The sequence below is a fragment of the Plecotus auritus genome, assembly GCF_963455305.1.
Source record: "Plecotus auritus genome assembly, chromosome: 12".
In the NCBI taxonomy this organism is placed as follows: domain Eukaryota; kingdom Metazoa; phylum Chordata; class Mammalia; order Chiroptera; family Vespertilionidae; genus Plecotus; species Plecotus auritus.
The window spans coordinates 7,779,179-7,797,340 of NC_137778.1; the positions used below are offsets into that span (position 1 = coordinate 7,779,179).

General features: G+C 49.9%; 1 protein-coding gene across 4 annotated transcripts in view; it reads left to right on the forward strand.

The window, feature by feature from the left end:
* Nucleotides 1–18,162, forward strand: part of ATP2B4 (ATPase plasma membrane Ca2+ transporting 4) — a 95,460-nt gene that overhangs the window by 26,636 nt on the left and 50,662 nt on the right. The gene's annotated exons all lie outside the window — the stretch shown is intronic.

The following is an 18,162-nucleotide window of genomic DNA, read 5'->3' on the forward strand; positions in this document are numbered from 1 at the left end:
TTCTTTCCTTGAAGCAGGAAACTGGAGAGTCACCATCCCAGGTGGTGAGGAGTGAAGCCCAGTGTTCTGTTTGCAAAGTCCTCTCTGAAGCCTCTTCTGGGATGTCACCCTTCCAGAGGTCTCTCAACAAGTGACACCACCTGGACCCAGAAGTGCTAGTTGGAAAGGAGAGAAGGGGTTGTCTGGGGCTCCACAGCCACGCCTTTGCTTGCCTTCGGGGGGACAGAGCCCGCGTTGCCTGGGGTGCTCTGTTTTCAGGACTATAGGCAAAGGATAGACTAGAGCAGCTTTTGTTTTACCTGTTTATAGTTCTGAGCTTTTGTTTGTTTTGTTTTGTATATTTCTTCTCCTTGTCAACTCTGTCATTTCTGGTCTCCAACTTGGCTTCGATGCCCTTCAGTATTTCTGTGCTACTCCTCTGTAATCACAGGGCTTCCTAATTTGGGTGTGTAGCGTCTTCTTTATTTAGACTCTGTGTCTAGGAGTTCCTGAAGGGGAAGGGCCCCCTTCCTTCTTTTCTCTCAGTCTTCCTCCATCCTTTTTCGTTCTCCTTTCTCTGTTTCTTTTACACCCCTCCATGCACCAGGAATTGCATAACCTCTATCTCGGCCACAGTCTGTACCCTCAAAGTGTCCCCATCGCCTCTAACTCGGCCACAATCTGTACCCTCAAGGTGTCCACAGCCTAAGAGGATGACACACCACAGTACACACACCCTCAGCATGTGTCACCGTTGCCTCTGGGAGGAAGTAGGAAAACCCATATCAATCGTCTGAGCTCATCAGGGCAGGAATCCTCCAGCTCCAAAGGCCTGGGTTGGGCCTAAAATTCTCAGACTGTTTCATACTGGCTGCTCTCTTGCTCTCTTATTCCTGTTTATCTTTCTTTGTAGGACCTTGGAGCGCGGAGTATACTTTAGCTTCTTCTAGGCTCTTTCTGCAGCTGCCTGGCCTAGACTGAGTCACATCCCAGTAAAGACCATGTGATATAAAATCTGCAGAAGAGTCATGTCACCAGTCCTGGCTGTCTTAAAAGGCTGCCCAAAGATAACACATCGGAGTGCTTTACCCAGATGTGAGTTCTTACCACAACCTTCTTCGACTCTCATGAACTTTTCTGCCTTTCTTTTGTCTTTTTTTTTTAATATATTTTTATTTATTTCAGAGAGAGAGAGAGAGAAACATCAATGATGAGAGAGAATCATTGATCGGCTGCCTCCTTCCTGCCCCCCTACTGGGGATCAAGCCTGCAGCCCAGGCATGTGCCCTTGACTAGAATTGAACCTGGAACCCTTCAGTCTGCAGGTCAACACTCTATTCACTTGAGCCAAAACCAGATAGGGCTTTTATTTTTTTTCCTTTTTTTAAAAAAGAAAGTGATTTTGTTGATTTTTAGAGAGAGGGGAAGGGAGAGGGAGAAAGATATAGAAACATTGATGAGAGAGAAACATCAGTCGGCTGCCTCCTGCACGCCCCCTTCTGGGGATTGAGCCCACAACCCAGATATGTGCCCTGAGCAGGAATTGAACCTGAGACTTCCTGGTGCATGGGTCCACACTCAACCACTGAGCCACACCTGTTGGGCTGTGCCTTTCTTTCTTGCCAGCACCACTCACGAGGGAACCTCGGGCAGACAGATTCCCCAGATATAGCTGCAAAAGTTGGAGATGCTGGACAAGTCCATGAATGGCAGTATCAACGTCTGCCTGGTACACACAGGCCAGGATGTGGAGCCAGGCCTGGAAAGTATAGGAGAAGGGGCCAGAGGCACTGGGAGCCTCTGACGAGGGGTAGCCTCCCTTTGCTTCTGTTGTTCAATAGCTTCTTAATTCAGTTGATCTTCAGCTAAGGGCACTGGTCCCTTATAGATGAAAAAAGTAATAATTTTTCCAACTTCTGTGTGAGGTAGGTTACTTTCATTATTTCCATTCTCAGGTAAGAAATTAAGACCCAAGGAGAATGGATTTGAAGGAAGTTGTGCTGAGAGGAAGGTCAGTCTAGTGCTACTTGGAAGGAGGTGTGATGGGAGAGCCTGTGAGCTGTGAGGGGCAAGAGCCTGGCCCACACGGGGCAGTCTAGCCCCCAGACAGAGCTCCGGGGGGGCCTGGGCCTATGGGCCTGGCTGGTTTGACATCTTCAGCCCTTCTGGAGCATCTGCTGGTCAAACTGGATTCACTTCCGGTTTTCTTCCGTAGATATTTCGTAGGGTCTGTAACCCACAGCAATATTTGACAGTTTATTGCAGCTGCTAGCCCATAGCAGCTTATAAAGTCATTAGAAAGATGCCCCCCTCAGATGAATGCAGCCCATCGGTGCATGGCCTATCCAGCAACACTAAGGGTGTTTCGTCTCCCAGCAACCTCCTCACCTGGTGCCCATGTTCAGGGCACATTTTGCACACGGTGTGTAGCAGCTCTGGGAAGCCCTAAGGAAGCTCCCCTTGACTCGGGTATGGATCTGAGCCCGAGCCCATTGTGGGGAGGCTCATGCTGTGAGTGAGCTCTTCCCCAGCAGCTGATGGCTGCACCTGGCATGCGGGGCGACCCTGGAGGTGTTTTACCAGGTGATCTCGCTCTTCATTTGACACCTAATACAGATTTCATTGCATCAGCTGCATCTGCCTATATCCTGCTTTCCAATCTATAGCCTACCTCTTTGTCCCAGTGTCCCAGTGACTCATAGATGCTTCACTGTAAAATATAATCCAATGTAAAATAGTATTAGACCTTCTCCAAAGTTCCCCACATGGCTGTGATTCTGGGATGCTCTGGGATGTTTGATGCAGATGGAAAACTGGGGTACCTGCTCCCTGAAAAGGTCAGGAATTTACTAGCTGGTGCAATGACTAGTGATGAAATGGTGATTAGGTCTGGCCTTCTTCCTAGCTTGTCGTCATTTGACTCCTGGCCCCTCTCTGCTTTGAGAAGATAACAGGGCGTTTGTGGTCCTTACCCTCCAATGGGCCACAGTCACTGCCTTTGGGTGTAGCAGAGTCCTGAGCAGCTGTCTCCTTTCCATCTCTCCAGTGGAGCCAAGCTGGCACCAGCCCTGGAGGTGGAGGGGAAGGCATGCAGAGGTGCTGCCCAGGAATATGAAAGGGAACCCCTTGGCCAGGTGGCCCTGTTCAGCTGACAGCTCCTGCTGGGAGGACATGGTAGAGTTTGACACTTGGCACTGTTCTGCCCATCTGGCTCCTTTAGAATGAGAGTTGAAGACTCCTGGCCAGGGGACCTGGGCGGTGATGCGCTGATGCCAGTGTAGCAGGGGGCAGTGGGCTGGGCCTCAGTTCTGGGTAACAGCACCTCCACACATCACTTCTGGGGATAGTTATCCCACCTGCCTTCTTGCAAAACTCAGAGCCTTTCAGCTCAATTTAGCCTCTGTTTCTCCTGCCTCCTGTGGTAGGTCGGCTGAGCATCTTATATAGAGAGCTGCTCGTCTTCCTACTTACTTCCTAGGCTTCTCTCACCCCTCAGTGGTGCCTTTTTATTCTATAAATGGGACCCTCCACCCTGGCCTCTACAGGAAGACTGGGAACTGTCAGGGCTGTCCATTTTCTCTCCCCTGTAACCTCTGTAATCGTCTCATTTTACCCTCTTTCCCTCCTATCTTGGCTGTTGAAACTATTCCCATAGGAAGAAAAAGGCAGTTCACTCTCCCATCCCTCTTTAGGGCCAAACCTCTGTTTGTTGTCTAGGAAACCATGGCAACATGGCCTAAGAAGCCCCTTCTACCATTTTGGAAGTTAATGTTCCAAAGCCTCATACTCCCAGCTGTGAGTTCTCTACAAATTTTTCCCAAAGGGGGACAGGAGCCTCTGATTTTTCAGATCAGCACTAAGGAGAATGTTTCAAACCAACCAATCCCTAGATAATCCTCTTACAAGTGGGTTAGGAAAGTGTTCTCCGTAGGATCTTTTGGGGTATGACTGTACTAACATTGGCTGGGAGTCCAGAGGAGTATTCTGGGATGTGGTCTACACTTACTTCTCTTGTGCTCTTTCCTCCTTTCCCCTCCTCGCACTCAGTTACTCACAAGACGAGTGTTGGAGGTGGTTATCTCTCAGCTTCCACCAACTCTTTCCTGCTTTTTCTTCTCCTTGACATGTTTGTCCTTCTTGCTCTGGTGCTACCTTTTAAAGCCCCAAGTTGGGAATCCAGGCCGCTGGGATGATTAACTGCAGGAGCCCAGTCGAAGAATTCCACAGCCTTAGACGGCAAAGTTTCCATAGCCTCACTGCTGTGGGACTTCCCCCGCGAAGGAGTCCTCTTTCTTCAGCTGGCTGTGGAGGAGGGCGGGGGAGAGCAGGCTGGTGTGTCCTCGGCTTCCCTTTGGATTTGACTGCTTGCAGAGGGGAGAGTGCAGTGGCTGAAACCCTGCAGGGAGGGCACTGATCCCTCCCCGCACCCCGGAAAGGCTTGCTTTCTGGTGATGGAGATCTTACTGATTTGGAACAGCCGGCCCCGGGTGTGTGAGACTGGAGAAGCTGGGAAAAGAGTTGCTCCTGCAAAATTTTGTAGAAGCAAATGTTGGGCAAATAGTGGGAGATGCCTACGAAGGTCGGGCTCTGCTGAGTTAGGAGGCCTTTTGCTCCTGCTGCTCTGGTCGCTGCTGTGAATCCTTGAATTCTTGCATAGTGGTGGGGAGAGCTGGAAGAAGGCAGCCATGTCTCCAGGGAGTTGGACTTTAGCCTCCTATGCCTGTTCCCTACCCAAGCTTTACAGGCTCAGAGTAGAACTGAGATGTGACCATGGAGCCACAGTCTTGCAGCTTGTCGTTAGGAAGGGCTAGCTCATCGTGCTCAGTTCTTGAATTTTCAGCTTCCATTTGAGCATTGAAAGGAGCCAGAGTCAGAGTGTAGTCCTAGGTGCCTTTTATATTTAGTCTCCCAGCCTCCTTCCTCCATCAGGCCACTTCCCTATTTATGCTGGAGTGGAAACTTGGCTGAGCATACGAAATCCTGACTCTAGTTTTAAATTCGTAGGAATAGTCTCATATCCTTCCTCTCCCTCCATCTCTGTTAGGACTCCTCACTTTGAGTCCTCAGTGTTAGCAGTTTGCCTCTGACTTCAAGCATAGTTAGATGCTACATATTTGACTTAGCCGGGCAAGCTCCAAGTGGATTTGGGAGAGTTCAGATTGGCTCATAGAGTTCGTCCTGTGTGCCTTTGGCCCATCATCCATGACCCCAGTGACATTGACTGGCCCTGTGTTGGTGCCCTACTGGCTTCTCAGCATATCCATATTCCTTCCTGTTTGAACCAATGTGGACTAGACAGGGGTGATTGATTTTAGAAATTACCCAGGTAAGGGGAATAGAATTTCATCCAAGTAGGCTGTCCCTAGAGATGTGCAAAAGCGAGAATAAGAGAGATTCTGAGATTGAGGTAGATAAGTGGTGGTGGGAGAGAGAGGAAATAGAAGGAGGGAGGAAGTTAGGGAGACAGGACAAGATGGGGAAAGGGATATACATAGATTTGAAAAACAAAGTGAGAAGTTGGGAATGAGGTATGTAGAGAAAAATGAGGAGGTGGGAAGAGTTTGGTACCAGATATCTTCCCTATCATTTCTGGCAGTTCAGTGCTTCAGAAATAATCTTGAAAGCATCCTTTTTTGCCACTTCCTACAGACTTCCCCACCACCACCATCACCATAGTTCTCCTCCCCTGTCTTCCCTCAGGGGCTCGGCAGTGGTGTTTAAAATGCTATGTGTGGGAGTTTAGAATCCAATGGGTGTTGAGAGAACTAAAATTCTGTATATTTTCCTTTGCTTCTCCCTAGAGAGGTGGATGGTTCCCACAGTGATAGCTGGTCTTCCTTCTCCCTGCACCAGAAAAGCCCTGTACTATGTCCTGGAGACCAAGGGAGCTATGCCTCCAACCCATTCAGTCTATCAACCACAGGGCCCCAAAAGGGAGAAGGTGGAGAGGGCGAAAGTGCTGAAGAAGTGGTTCTGGGAACTTAGAGATAACTGTTTATCTCTTTCATTAACTCCTCCTGTTAGGTCAGGCACTGGGGCAGAGGTTGGGATAGAGAGATGGCACAACCTTTCTGTCCACTTAGAAGAATGCACAGTACCTCGCACTTTCTCTTCCCTGGGACTTCCATCAACAATGACCCGCTGGGGCTGAGCTGCCTTTGTCTCCTACCCATTGTCTCTTCAACAATGGGCCCTCTGTCCCTCACCTTGGATCGGAGCCCTGTTGTGAATAGATGTTCTTTCGAGCCCATGATTTTTGGAAGCTTACTCTGTGTCGGTGGCTCTGAGACATGTCTGCTTCTCTTCATCTTTTTATGTGTTCCCAAGTAATGGCCACTCAGCTTGAGTTAATACCCTGAGACTCAGGAACAGAAACACTGGTGTCAGGGACACAAGCTCACCTGCGGTATCTTTCCATCAGCCTACTCCCGGCTGTCCAGGATGGTGCCCCACATGGGACCCTTTCCTCACCTCCTCCAGACCTTCCTGCCCCACAGGAAGAGTGGAGTGCTGATGGCAGTCGGTTTGACAGGCTCAGAAACGATGCCTGCTCTGCTCTTCTGACCTCAAGGTGCTGCCAAGACTGATTTCAGTCCCAAGTCCTGATTTTCCCAGCAAGACTTTGTCAGCTAACCAGGGCTGTCAGCTGGGACTGTGACCCTCCTGGGGCGGCAGAGGGTGCTTCCCTGATGGAATCAGCAGCAGCCTCCCCCTTCTCCTGCCCTCTCTCCTCCCTGTGGGGTTCGTTCTCATTGATATTTTTTCTGAGCCATCATGGCATCTGGGAGGCATTCAACTTCGTTCTGAGATGGTGCTCTTCTTAACGGTGCCCTAACTTGACTTTTAACTGATTCATGTGCCCATGAGCAATTGGGGTAGGAGTAGGTTTCTCCTCTTAGGACCATAGGAATCCATTGGCGCTGGAATAGGTGGAGGAAGAGGGATGATAAAACCCCGCATCATCTTCTGTATTCCAGCTAGCTATTTCTGGAAGGTGGTTTCCTTTCTCACTTAGATGTCATTTGGTGACTGACAACCTATAGCATATTTATCAGTGTCAGTATCTACTTCCAGCTTAGTTGTGTGTGTGACTCCGGTGGCTGATTTCTGATCACAATCTACCCCCTCTGTCCAGTCCTGTCCTGGGTGCCTGGGGCCCTGGAGACGTATGTGTCCCAGAGGAATCAGCCTCACTTTTGATCATTCTTCAGCATCTGAATCTTGAATGCCGGCTGCTTGGTCACCTCCCCGACGAAAACTGAAATCTGTTGTGCAGAAGTACCCCAGAGCTCCCTGAGGAGTGAGAACAGGATGAAAGCTCTCTGTACAGGTGGAGGAAAGACCTGTGTCCCTTCCGTCAGAGGCACCTCTGAGGTCATTCCCTTCAGACCTCCAGCAGGGGGTGGCCAGGCTGCATGTGGATGGCACTGCACCCTAGGGAGTGGGGAACTCTGCTCTGAGCCTCTCTTCCCATGACCCCTGGTGGGATCCTCAGTCTCTTCATCCTGATGACAGTGGGGATGGTGGCGAGGGGGGAGGGTGTGAGGAACGCTGCTGGCTGGAGCCTGGCTTAGCCAGGAAGGGAGAAGACTGAGTGTAGGTGGTGCAGAGATGAGAAGAGTCTGAGTCGTGGCCTCTCTTTGATGAGCTGGGCCGAGGCTGTACAGACCAGCAGCCCACCTTCCCTTCTTTAGAGGAACGTACCCTTCCCTGCACTGCTCACTTCGGTCTTCGCCTTGCTGCTGGCTCAATTCTTTTTGTTCCTGAGAAAGTTGTGGTGGCTCTTTTTTATTTTTATTTTTGAGGCTGTTTTAGGGGGCTGGGAAAGGGAAACGTTAAAAGTAAAATAATAAAAACAGACCACTCTGCCATCACAGGCACATAAATAGCAGCGCCAGGCCAGGCTGCACACTTGCTTTGCCATAGCAACCTAAACCGAGTGTTTACAGCAGCCCGTCGCCGGCTGGAAAACAGCAGCTGCTGCTGCCCTGCCAGCTGCGCCTGTGCCCCTCAGAGCAGTGGGTAGGTGCCCCCCCCCCCCGTAGAGGTGTGGCAGGAGGTCGTGGCCGGCCCTTCTGTAGGGGCTTTGGGGATGGCAGGGGAAAGGCAGCCAGAATTCAGAAGCGCCAAGGGGTGGTGAGACTTGAGGAGCCTGAAGTAAGTGGAGGGTCTTTTGCCCTCTCATTTTTCCATCCAGTTCTGTCTCCTGCGGATGAAGGAAACAGAAGTGCAGGGGATGCTGGGTGCCCCCTCCACCAGAAAGGGTCTCGGTGTGTCTCTAACCCTGGGTGTACCTCGGTTTGCCTTGAAGAATACATTTTGGTTCTGCTACAGGGAGGTCCTTCCTCTCCACTCTGTGTTCTCACAGGACAGGGGCTTTCCTTGAGAAGATCAGGGGTCTCCGGGAAGGGGACTGCCCTGAGATGAATGGAAGCAAAGCATCCTGGGAGGGCTGGAGGAGGGAGAAGGGAAAGCAGGAGATAATAGATGACAAGACCCTCCTGTGCCTCTCCTGTCAGCCTAGATCTGAGGCAGTGTTTGGACCGGACCCCACTCCAGGCCTTCAAGAGCGTTAGCCTTGTGTTGTTGGACGTTGTCATGGCATTGTTTGCAGAGATGCTTCATAACTTCTGCAGCGTAAGAAAGTCTGGTCCCCAAACCAGCAGCGTCAGCATCCTCCGGTTAGGGAACTTGCTAGAAGTACATGTTCCCTGGCCCCACCCCACAACTCCTGAATCAGAAACTCCGGGAGCTGGCCCAGCAGTAGGTTTTAACCAGCCCTCCTGGCGAGGTGGTGCTCACTCAGGTTTGAGAACCACCACTCGGAAACACGGCACAAGTGCACGGGAGAGTGCCAGTCTGCTTGCCAAGCCCAGGCTGACTTAGTGGCTCCTGTCTGTGCAGTGAGTGAACAAGAAGGAGAGGCACCGGGGCAGTGAGGTGACGGGTTGCTAGGGGGTGCTCCCAGCTCTCTACTGGATAACGCCTCCTCTCAGCATGGAGTTCTTGCCCGATTCCCTGGGACTTCCAGGGAACAGTGGGCTGAGAGAAGGCCGGGCGAGGCAAAGCCGTGGTTCCCTCACTCTGTAAGGTGGCTGCCATGGAGTGCAGGGAAGCGATGGAGCCAGGCGTGATGTCCAGTGTGTGGTGCTCCGGCTAGTGTCTGGGTCACACAGGAATGCTATTTTGCTTCCTCTCTTGCTGGGCCCCTAGGGAAAGAGCAGCTGCCCACAGCACTCCCTTTCGGTGGCTGAGATGTGGCCTCCTCTGTCTGAGGCCAGACAGCTTTCTCCTCACCCCTGAGAGCTCCAGTAGAACCCGTGGCCTGGGAACAACAGGATCCTGACCCAGATGCCAAGGGAGACTGGCCTTCCTCTCCCTCTCCATGGGCATGGCACAATTCTGCTGAGATTTGTTTCTAAAAATAACGCAGGACCCAGTCCAGCTGCTAAAAAGCCCCTTTGTGCCCTTGGGACCAAAATGTGGAAAAACCACAGCAGCCCCAAGAAAGGCAATCTGTGTTGCCCAAGAGAGGGCCCATGCTAGAAATCTGAATGTTACTGCTCAAGGCCCGCGTCCTGTCTGCTATCCTAGTAGCTTCCTGTCCCCAGGCCCAAGGAGCTGCACCTTACATAGCGTGGAAGACAGATACTTAGTTCACTCATATCCTGAGCATTTCCCACAGGCGGATGGGAGGGATCAAGAGGGGCTGCCAGCACCCCTTTCCTAAAACAACAGACCTCCTGATGGCACTGCCACTCCCACCTGAAATCAGCTCCGCCCTCCTGCTCGGAAGGGAAAGATCAGTATTCCTGTTTCATCCTCTACATTTTTTTAGCTCTGGCTTGCAGTGAACACTCCCACCCCTGAATCATAGAAGACGATAGAGGTGACCTGGGCCAGCACAACTCAGATTCTTTGGAGGAGGGTACATTCCCCATGGCTCTGGAGCGGAGGGACTGCCCTTTTTCATCTTGATATATTGATGCTATATTTGGATGGAGACAGGAGGTGGGGGCTGGGAGGCAATGCCCTCTTGGGCACGTTCCTGGTTCGGTATCTTGATCCATGCCATGAAGTTCTGTCTTCATCTTGTTGATTCCTGGGGTCTCTGACATGGGCTGGGTTACCAGGCCAGAGAAACAGAGGGGCAACCCTGGATCTGTTCTTGGCATCACTCCTTTGAGAATGTCTAGGCTATCTGTGGGCCCTACCTTCCCCCTGACTGCTGAAGGCATCTGGCCAGAGCTGATAAGTTTTGTCATTGTCATAATGTGTCTTAGACAGTCCAGCTCTTCCAGGTCTGAAAGGGTTCAGCATCGTGGTGTGTTGTATTTTTGGTTTTGGTTTTTGGACCTCACGCACAGAGTACTGAGTTGATCAATACTGAACTCGTGGCCCACTTTTATCATTTGGCTCATGCGAGGTCCTTCCTGTGCTCAGTGTTTCCCCACATCCCACATCTGTTCCCCTTTTTGTGTATAAGCAGCATTCTAATGTGTTCTTTTGTTTAAATATGTTCCTTCAAATGTATAGAATTACTTTTTTTAAGTCTTTATTGTTGAAAGTATTACATGTGTCCCCTTTTTTCTCCCATTGACCTCTTCTAGCCCACCCCCACCCCCACTCCCACTCCCCACCCCAGGCCCTCACCACTTAACTGCTCTGTCCATGGGTTATACATATATGCATACAAGTTCTTTGGTTGATCTCTTCTACCCTCCACTGAAGAATTGCTTTAGATGCATGTGTTTCTAATTTATGTAAAAGCTGTTACAGCACCTTTTGCACTGTTTTTAAGATAACCAGTATTATCTTGTGTACATGTGATCTGTATTTCTAACTGTTGCATAATATCCCCTTTATCAGCTCGCCCATCACGGGGGAGGGGATCCCAGGTGGCCTTCAGTTCCCTGTCACCACACACATGTTCCACTGAACATCCTTGCACGCGTCCCCTTTTGGACCTGTGTGAGAATCTCTGGGAGATGCACCCAGCAGTAGATGACTGGGTCCTTCGTATCCATAATCTTAACTTGGCCAAGAAGTACCAGATGGTTCTGGGAGAAGGGATGAATTCTGGGTCCCTGAAACCCAGAGGTTGAGAGTGATGTATTTTCTCCAGACAGATGCTTCGATTTTAATGCTACATTTTGCTGCTAGATTGAAAACACTGTCAGGATGGACCTGGAAAATATTATGCTAAGTGAAATAAGCCAGTCTGAGAAAGACAAATATCACATGATCTCGCTTATTCATGGAATATAATAAACACAATGAATTGACCAACAAAATAAGACCTGAAGCATGGAACAGACTGACATACCTCGATGTGGGGTTGGGGAGACAAGAAAAGATAAATCAAAGAACTTATATGCTTATATGCATAACCCATGGACATGGGCAATGGGGGAGTAAAGACCTGGAGGAGTGGGGGGTGGGGGAAGAAAAGAAAAAACACTGTCAGGATAGCCAATTTTGGGGAGGAACAGGGGTGGGCGAGGGAGCCTGTGTGTGTGTGTCGTGTGTGTGTGTGTGTGTGTGTGTGTGTGTGTGTGTGTGTATGACCCACCTCTTAACCAGGAGGTGATGTTCTCTCTTTAGGAAGTGCTGAGAATTTGCATAAGGTTCCAGGCCCAGGCCCACCAGCTACAGTGTGCCATCCTGTGGGCATGCAGAGGCCTGGTTTTGGTGCCCCAGCCCTCACTGGGCTTCCTGGCATGCCTAGTGGTTGCTGATGATAACAGGCGGTGCCACCTACACCTGAACTTTAGCCAATGTGCTCTACCTCTGCCTTCTTCCCACAGGCCTCCCTGGAGCCTCGGCAGATTGAAGGGGAGGGTGTGTGCTCAGGTCTGCTTCTGCAGGCCAGCAGGCGTTAGAGGAGCAATGAGGGCAGGCATGGGGAACGAAGGAAGACCCGGGACCATGACTAGTCTGAGGAGGGAGCAGAGCAGCCTCTGTGTGGAGCTTAAACCTTCAGAGAGAAGGGCCAGTGGGAGGGGGGGATGGGGGGAGGGATTCAGGCCAGGCAGCCTGCACATGGCATGGAGGAGCTTGCCAGAAGCACAGGAGTGCCTGAGAGAAGGAGTAAAGACCCTGTAGGTGGTGGCACAGGAAGTGCCCTGCTGGAGAAAGGAGGGAGAATCTAGAGCAGGCTCTCTGAGCCTCTCCCAAGTCACTACGGGGTGCAAGGCCAAGGGTGAGAGATGACAAAGTGGAGGAGCCCTCAGCCCCACTCCCGGATCTCCAGGTGGGAAATGGATATGCTTGGAATCATGCCAGTCCAGAGCCTACTATATTCTGGCCGGGGGGAGGAGAGGTACTATATGTGGTAGAGGAAGGGCTGGGTGGAGTGTGTCTGCCCCTGAGAAGCCCTGGGTCTAGCCCTACACTGCCCAGAAAATTCAAAGAGGTTAAGGAGGTGTTTCCCTGTTTCTGAGCTTTTACGGGTCATGGGCAAGGAGCAGGTAGGTTTATGTGGGCCAAGCATGTCAAACTCGCGGCCGGCAGGCCACATGCCTGGTTGGCCTGCCGGCTGCAAGTTTGACGTGCTTGAGTGGGCCTTCTCATCAAATTTTAGGAAGTAAATCATAGCTTTGTTTCCATTTTCTTAGTGCCCTTGTACTTGGCAGGGTGGCTTTGAGTTCAGGCTGGTCACACATCCTGGCTCCCTGAATCTGGATTTTCCTGCATGAGATAGGGTGCCCTCCTTAGAGGATTGTTTGTGAGGATCCATGAAACAATAGTCGTCCTTATGATACTAACTGCTGTGTGTGGACCAACCACTACATATCAGCCACTATGCTAGGCACTACATAAGAATACGTGTGTATATGTATCTGTGTGTATATATGTGTGTGTGCATATATGTGTGTGTGTGTGTATGTATGTATGTATATATATATATATGATTTTTCTCTGATTTTCACATAAAGTGCTTAGCATGGTACCTGGCTCATTGTAGGAGCTCAACAAATATTATTTCCCTCCCTGCCCAACCCACCATCGCTCCTGAAATTAGGGAGGAATAGAGCCTCATTTAGGATGAGGAAGGGAGCATCTGGACCAGAGAAAAGAGAACAAGTTTTATTTTTTTTGGGGGGGGGGGGGGAGGTGCCCTGAAACAGGTTTCAGATTTCAGTGAGTGCATCCTAAGGTAGGACCAGCCCACCCCCTCCCCAGGTCTTCTCTTCCTCTTCTCCCTCTTCTTCTTCTCCCTCTCTTCCTCCTCCCCCCTTTTCTCCTCCTCCTCCTCCTCCTCCCTCCCTCCCTCCCTGCCTCAGTGATGCTGCCACTCCAACTGGAGCATCTCTGAGTGCTACCTCCCTTCTGAGCAGGTGCTCAGCCCTGTGAAGCGGGCAGGGGAGGGCAGGGAACAGCAGCCCTGCCTGCAGCCCAGAGGCCAGAGCTGAGTGTAGCCGCTTATTATTCCAGGCTGGTCCGGCTGCAGTGCTGCCCCAGCCTGAAGCCCTAGCCCCTGGCCCCTCCTGTTTCCTTTCTCCCATTTCCATTCATGCTTCATCTCCCACTCATCGCGCCAGATTTAATAGGTGCCTTTGGCAGGGAAGACTCAGGGAGTGGGTTCCTTTTAGATCTTCAAAATACCCTCATCCCCCTGTTGTCTGTGTCCATTGGTTAGGCTTATATGCATGCACCCTACACTTTCGCCTACAGGGGAGTTACCCTTTTTCCTCTTAGCCTGGAGATCTGTCTCTTCTTTTGCATCCCGGGAACTTTTCCAAGAGTAAGGGATTCTTTGGACAAAACTGGAGGAAACAGACTGACTATTGTTTATGGTTTGATGGCTTAGGCCATGATGTTCTTGTCCCAAGCAGGTCCTCTTTTCTGGAACTTGCTACTGAGCCTCACTACAGACTGAGTTATCAGGAAGTGGGGGGTGGTTTGTTTCTCAGGAACGTATGGCAACGGGAGGTAGGGTCTGTTTCACCCTCACTGCCTGGGGTATGATGGAGGTGATTCTGAGAGAGAAAGAGCAAGGGCAAGAGTCAGCATGACCTTTAGATGGAAATGGATGTTTTCTGTACCCAAGAGGGTTCTGGGTATATTTTTCCTGCAACTGTGTTCCCCTGGACACTTTTTTGCTGCACAACTAAAGCAATTGTTTTTTTATCCTCACCCGAGGATATTTTTCCATTGCTTTTTAGAGAGAGTGGAAGAGAGAGGGAAAGACAGAGAGAAACATCGATGTGAGAGAAACACATCAATTGGTTGCCTCCTGCACAAGCCCTGACCAGGGCCTGGGCTGAGGAGAAGCCTGCAACCGAGGTACGTGCCCTTGACAGGAATTGAACCCGGGACCCTTCGGTCCGCAGGCCAACACTCTATCCACTGAGCCAAGCCGGCCAGGGCGGCCTAAAGCAATTTTGCCATAAAAGATAAAATAATAAAAAATAAAAAGCACATAATGATAATGAAAGATGAAAAATTAAAACCAAAATTTAAGACTATTGAGAAAAATGAAAATACATCCTCCATTGATAGCATTATACTTTTTAAAAAATTTGCTTGCTGGTTGATCCCCTTGTAAGGCATAGCACTTTTTCCTTTTTGCTAAAATTTCTTCTTCCTTCACTAAGAGAGGTATCAATTTGCACAGCCTGGTCTACTTGGTTTTGACACGTGGGAGGGCTCACTGGGCTCAGGGAGGGATTTGCAGGCTGATCTGCGATCATTTTCTGGTATAGTGTGCAGTCTTGCCGTCCACAGTGCTTTCTACGTAGCTGTTGCCCACTATTTTAAGAACACCACATCTACTTGTCACTGTACAGACCGCTGTGAAGGCTGAGATTTATACAATGTGAAATGGGAGTAACTGTAAGAACTTCACTCGTGGAGAAATAAAACCCAGCTGACAGCTAGCTTAAATACATGAAATCCACCAAATGTAAACCTACCTGTCAGCCAGTTATTTTCTCTTTTAGGGCAGAACTGCCCTGTGGCCAATTAGTTGTGCAGCAAAAATGCTTGCAACCTCCATGTTTATAGGGAAACGACCCACACAAACCCGAGAGGCCTGCATTGTAAAAGACCTCTCAGGCCCTAGCTGGTTTGGCTCAGTAGAGCGTCGGCCTGCGGACCGAAGGGTCCCAGGTTTGATTGCGGTCAGGGGCACATGCCCGGGTTGCAGGCTCATCCCCGGTGGGGGGCGTATGGGAGGCAGCCGGTCAATGGTACTCTCTCATCATTGATGTTTCTGTCTCTCCTCCCTCTCCTTTCCTCTCTGAAATCAATAAAAAATAGATACTTTTTTTAAACAAGATGAGTAAAATCTCTGCCTTCATGGAATGAACATTGTAGTGGGCAGAGACAGAGAAGAGAAGATCTGATGTCCAATTTAGCACTGTCAGCACTGTTCTCAACATCCTCTTGAAAGCTTAAGGCGGTCTACGTAAGGATCAAGGTGGGCTTCTTACTACGACAGAATCTTTGTCATCCACTGCTTCAGAATAGCTTGGAGGAGAAGGTGAACTGGAGAGAAAATTCTGTTAGGTGTTTGTCAGAAAATGAGGAGATTCAGACTCTGGGAAGGAATAAGGCCAGGCAGTCAAGGTCACTGACTTGCCAAAGGCCGAATCACTTTTTATCTCCTTGGACCACACTGTCTTCATCTGTAAGGTGGGGGTCACAGCCGTCCTACCTGGAATTGATGTGACAGTGCTTTTACATATCATTACAAATTGTAGAACACATTACAGGACTTTAGGAGGGAAAAAATTAAAATGATTTTATGATCACGTAGAATGATAGGATTTCTTGGCCCCACAGAAGGGACGAGAGACTTCGCTCTCCCATCCTATCATCCCTTAGGCTGGCTAAATGCTGGAAACGGAGTGAGAACATACCTTACCCAGAATGCCCGGAGCCGAATGATTAATCCTGACCTGACAAGAGGTCTTACCGCCCAGGCGCCCGAGTGAGCGTTGTGTCTGAGGCCCAGGCAGTGGGACACGGACAGAGTATTCTTTGCTGGTTGCCTAATAAGGTTAGGGACCAGGCAAGTGCAGCAGTTGCAGGGAGCTCATGTTCGAAGAGCTCAGAGCTCAGGGAGGCAGGGGCACCTGCCTCACCTCCGAATCCCGGAAGAACTTTCATGGAGAAATAAATGGGCTCCCAGCTGGGCACTGCTCCCTTGACTCTGTGCCAGCAGCTTTGTGCTTGACCTCCTGAGCAACCTGAAGCAGGCAAACCTCATTTTCCCCACATGCCTCATGTGTTTTCATCTTTAAAAAAAAAAATGTTTTTATTGATTTCAGAAAGAGGAAGGGAGAGGGGAGAGATAGAAACACCAGTGATGAGAGAAAATCATCAAGCGCTGCCTCCCGCACGCCCCCTACTGGGGATCAAGCTTCAACCTCCTGGTTCATGGGTCGATGCCCAACCACAGAGCCACACTCACTGGGCTGTGATTTCATCTTAAGTGACTTTTTCCTCCTTGGTTGCCTATGTGAGTGGAAGAAGCTCTCCTCTTTGATACCTTGAGAAGTTCAAAGTAAGGAATTCTGACTTAGGCTGCTCCTTTTCTAGAGACCCAAGGCTATGTAGCCTAGTGGTCATAACCTAGCTAATGGTTATTGCTGGTGAAGCATCCTTGGGATTTTTCCATTCTCCCTCTGGCAAAGAAAGACGGAGGGCCCCATGGAGCTTATTGTCCTTCTGCTTAAAGGGCTAGATAACAAAGTTCACTGAGATCAAATGAAGCTTCCTCAAATTGCTGAGTGTCCTGTACTGGGCACTGGGCATCTTTCATCCAAGATTTCCAAGCACTATTTCTATCCATAATCCCATTCCTTTATCACTTTTTTAGGATGGTGTGCAAAGGTAGGGCTGATTCTTCCCCTAGGTTAAGGTGGAAGAAATTGAGCCCTAAGAAGGCTACATGACTTGCCCAAAGGGTGCCTGGGAAGATGGTAAATCTGGTTCTGAATCTGCTATTGTTCATTCATAAAAAATGTAGCTGAATGCCCACCACGTGCAGGTTCTCCTCTAGGCCCTGGGGATAAAGCCGTGAACAAGATGAGTAAAATCTCTGCCTTCATGGAATGAACATTGTAGTGGGCAGAGACAGAGAAGAGAAGATCTGATGTCCAGTGTAGCACTGTCAGCACTGTTCTCAACATCCTCTTGAAAGCTTAAGGAGGTCTACGTAAGGATCAAGGTGGGCTTCTTACTATGATAGAATCTTTGTCACCCACTGCTTCAGAATAGCTTGGAGGAGAAGGTGAACTGGAGAGAAAATTCTGTGGAGCTGATTATCTCTATGTCAGTCTGCATTAAGGGACACACTGCCTCAGGTTTTTTCCAACCTCCTTGTTTCCAGGATTCTCTGATGACATCTAAAAATAAAGGGAGTGTGATATTAAAAACAATAACAACAACAAAAGAAAACCCTGCTTGCTTAACCCTGTGTAAGTCAGGATAGCTCTAAAAATCTGGGATAGGAGGAGGCGGCAGAAGGCCCATTGGACAGCGGGTCTGTAATCATCTCTATCCCAGGGGATCCTACTGAGAACAGGATTGATTGGGATCAGCAGGAACTTGGGCCACATGTGATTTTTGGAAAAGTGATTGATAAAAGAGCCAAGTCCTCATCTGCTAGTTCGTGTGCTTTGTTCACCTTCTAGAAGCGAGGGTGTCATCTATCTATTAGAGAGAGGCTGAGCAGAGCTCCTTGCTCCACCCCTGGTAACCGAACTCAAGTCAGCGGGGACAGTTTAACCAAGGCTGGGCCTCCAGGTTCTGGTGCTGCGTTCAGGAAGAGCCCCTTCACATGTCAGCGGCAATGGTCCTGCATGACACACAGAAGCCTCTCTGAAGCTGAAGCCGAGAGCAGGGCTCTGGATAAGCCTTCACACCTCCAGTCCTCCATATCCTCACCTGCCCGTAGCTCTGCTCCTCTCCAGCCAGCATGTGTGAGAGGCAGCACATGCCTTTCTGAGGGGGATGCTGATGTGAGAGACTCTGATGAGTAACTCTGTTCCCCTGCGACCTTGCTGTGGCCTTAGGCTCTATCAGAATCAAACACTGTCTTATCCCTGCCACCCCGAAAACACTAATACTCACAGGCTTTAAACTCACTATCTTTTCTCCTCAGAGGTCCTTCTGCCCCCCCTTGTGTAAGAACGTCCCACCCTGTTTCACCAACTGCCAGAGCATGTTACT